The following is a 3,980-nucleotide window of genomic DNA, read 5'->3' on the forward strand; positions in this document are numbered from 1 at the left end:
GACGGTGTTTGGTGTTCTAGCGTTTGCTCGGGTCGATAGGAGATGCGCGGGCAAATAATGCATGATTACTTATACCGCACATGTTCCAGGGGAAAAAACAAGTGCTGATTTCCAGCGCTCCTTGCGTGTTTCTGTACTCTGCCGCCCCATCGTCCATTAGCGATGCGTCCAGGCCAACTCACCGTATGACCCCTCGACAGACACGCAACTCCTAGGATGTACATTCGTTTGTGTCCAGGGCGTGTACAGTGAATCGCAGAGTCGTTCGTTGCTGTGTCCGTGGTACCGCTATGCAGGCTCATCATTGCATTATTCCGTGCATTTCGTGGTTCGCCCATGAATCAATATCAAGCGAAGGAAACGCGTTCTCCAAGTAAGCAGAACGCAACATGGCACAATAGACTCTCAAACGACGCCACAGCAAATGACATATATACAGCCGTGCGGATGCCGTGGTCATCTCAGCTCAGAACAACCTCTGGTGCCACTGAGTGGAAACAGATGACGCTGATGGAGTAACGACCTGCCCACCGGGTATGCATAAAAGAAGAGCGATCTCGTCATTAAGTACCCTCCGCGCAGTCGGTTTCACTGCAAAGTGGGACACACACAAGGCAGGTGCTAAGCTCGATATCGATGGTCGGTGGTGCATTAAGCACCCATCTTCGCACGCTTTCTTCTTTCTGTTTTCTTGTTCTTTCTTTATTTTTATTTTCGAGTATAAACGTACACTCGAGTAACGCACGGAGACGAAGGAGACGCACGTACGTGTGCACGTTTTCGTTCTTATCGCCTATACGTTATAATTCTCTTCTTTCCGGGCGCGCGCGATGAGCGCGGTGCTTCTGGAGGTCGCTGATTGCGCTGCGCGCATCCGCGTATCGCGGCACAAATCTGCCCAATCTATCACGCAGCCATTACGCATCGTGGTAATTAAGGCCTCGACTCAAGGGTATAGCGCGAAGATGGATACGCACCTCAAAAGAACGAGTTCCAGGGAAAGCACGCATATACATATTTATATTCATCGGAAAAGAAGCCATTACTTTATCGATCAGAGGGTGACGTATATGCAACTTTATATTTCCACCGATACTTTGAGGGGACTGCTCCTATAAGGCGCGGATATTGCTGCTAGTACCGGTGCCGAACGGGACACTTTCGATGGCGATCGAGCCCTATCGGGATCGAATTTCTCGATCGCGATTGCCTAATTTGCGCAAACTGCGGAAGGGAGCCGTCGTGGCTGATGGTGATTGATAAATTCGATCCCGATCGGGCTCGATAGCGATCGATTGTGGCCAGGGTGAAATGCACCGTTTTTCGATCCCACTGCAGTGCTGTTTATGAGGTCGCTCTTTTCACGGAGTCGGTGACAACCCATATACGGATTCCAATGCAAATGCACCGATGCCCGACTCAAAGAGAACTCCCTATTTGGTGGAGAGGCCAGACAACAACGTTCGCTCATTTCCGTGACATCATGGCGTAGGACAGCTCTTTTCCTTATCGACGTACATTGTGGAGTATGCCGGTCGAACGCCGAAGCTCATGAGTGATGGTGCAGTGGGGTTTGATGGGTGAACACTTACACTGAATTCTTAGGTCGTCACGGAGTGCAGCGATAATTTAGCATTAAAAAAATTGGGAGGGAATGACGTCAGCGACGAGAACCAGTGGAACCTAGAGATTCGATATTTAATAAGAAACACAAAAAACCGACAAACAATGAAGCCACGACCAGCATGGGAGAAGTTGATCGCTTATTTCTTATTGAATGGTGCAAGTACAGTTAAGAACATTGGCCAAACTTGCGACAATTTTCATATTCCTGACAAACAGAAGCAGAAATTAAAGCGGAGTGACACACAATTTTCTTGTTTCAGTTGTATTTCCTTTACTGGAAATGCGGTGATATCGCAAGTTTAATCGACGTTCTTAATGCGGCATATACATCTCAATTAAAAAAAGAAAGATTTAGCCAACTACCCCTCTGCTTTCTATAGCTTCGTTGTCTGTTGGCTTCGTACGCGTGGTGTTCGAAGCGTTGCAAAACCGGCGAGCGCGGACCCTTTCCCGCAGTACACTAGTGACCTCGGATCAGGAAGTGCCTCTTCGGTTCCTTTTCTTTCCTTCTTATTTTCTCAATCTTGGATATTCCATAATGCTGCGCACAAGAGAAATTGATGATGTGGCTTTCAAAAAACCAAGCAAAAGGCAAGCCTGACTGTCTTTCTCTAACGCAAGAACTTCCTAATCCTGATGGAATGACTACCTTGACACTCTTCGTTCGTTTTAATATTCCGACAGAAGAAGACACATCGGTGCCCGTTCGCGCTGGTAGTAGTGCAGTGTGCAGCAGCGGGTATCTTTTAGTTCCTTCATTCACGCAGCAACTGAATAAAAATACATACAAGACTTGCTGGCAACCATGGCGGCTTTTTTTTTTCTGTTGCTCCCACTGCTGAATAATTAAGCCCTAATCCTGATTGGTTTGCTGACTTAATAGTCAAAATTTTAAACTGTGGTTGTTTAACGCGTCCCGAAACAGCACGATGGTTATGAGGGACGTTGTAACAGAGGGCTCGGGGTTAATTTTTTATCGCCTTTAACGTGTCCCTAAATATAAGTATACACGAGCATTCTCGCATTTCGCTCCCATAGAAATGCGGCAGCCGTGCACGGGCATCGAACCCGCGACCTGGTGCTCTGCAGCAGAATGCCACAGCCACAGAGTCACCGCGGCGGGCGTTTTCTCACTTGAGCAATGTGATAAGCTGCAATATTGCATGTTCTATTTGCTGGGACTGAGGGTATCCCCCTTGCAAACGTTCATTTTCCAAGTCCACTAAAAGTCTACACATGATTATTGTAGCCATTCAGTATAGAAAGTAGTCTGTCTCTAGACAGTATGTGAGCTTGCGGCGCTATGTCGTTATCGCTATTACTTAAGTGGACGTCTACAAAAGAAAAGAAAAAGGAAATGAAAAGCAAGCTAGCCTAAAAGATTCTATAAACCATGTGTAAAGCCACAAATGACTTTTCATAATTATTGCTTTTTACCAGCTCTTTTTCTTTTGTGTGTGTGTGCGCGCGTACCTTCGTATTGCTAGCTTATCGCCCCACAAATGCTCCCGGACCTGCCACTCACAGTAAACAAAAATTTCGCTCGCCGCCGAAATGTTTCGAAACAAGAGCACACGCATTATTATTCTAAGCGCATCTGTTATATTATGCCGAAATATGAACACACGAGATGAAATGGCAAACTGTGCATCGCGTAGATCACAAAATGGTGAAAGAAAAGAAAATAATAAATGCATAATATAACACCTGTTCCAGTACAAATGGCTACAGCGGGACTTCGAAATACGCGCTCTGTCAAACGGTAGCCCATCTGTTGCGTCCTTAGCGAGCGACAGCGACTGTTGCGCATTCCCATTGTTGCTGTCGTCGTCGTCGTCATCGTCGTCGTCGTTGTTATTGTTAATAGTGGAGGTTATGGTGACGGAGGTTGTGGTGGTGACGGTGAAATAAAAATGGTGACAGCTGCCTTTCTTCATGTAATAAGAAAAATGTAAAGTAAGATGTAATGTCATACTGCGGGGCTGTCCAGAGGGCCCACGATGCGGCGGTCGGGCAAGGCCTGACTGTCCCAACGTGGGAGCGGCCCGCAGCGCGCTGAGTCGCGTACCTCAGGACCTTACTAAAGTTTTGCATCCATCCATCCATCCATCCATCCATGTCATAGGTTTGGAGGGTCGAGAGCGGAGTTAGAAAAGAGAGTAAAATACATAGTCACAATGGGACTCTAGACACACTGGAACATACAGAGAGAGAAGGCGAGGACAGATTGCACTGCACGCTATATTGAGCCTCGACACAGAAGCGTACAAGGAGCCCCAAACACATACGCAAGGACCCCATGTAGCCCAAGACGAACACGCTTATACCCTGTCAAATAATTCACACCGTTAAAA

This window comes from Dermacentor andersoni, chromosome 6 (assembly GCF_023375885.2).
Source record: "Dermacentor andersoni chromosome 6, qqDerAnde1_hic_scaffold, whole genome shotgun sequence".
Classification (NCBI taxonomy): domain Eukaryota; kingdom Metazoa; phylum Arthropoda; class Arachnida; order Ixodida; family Ixodidae; genus Dermacentor; species Dermacentor andersoni.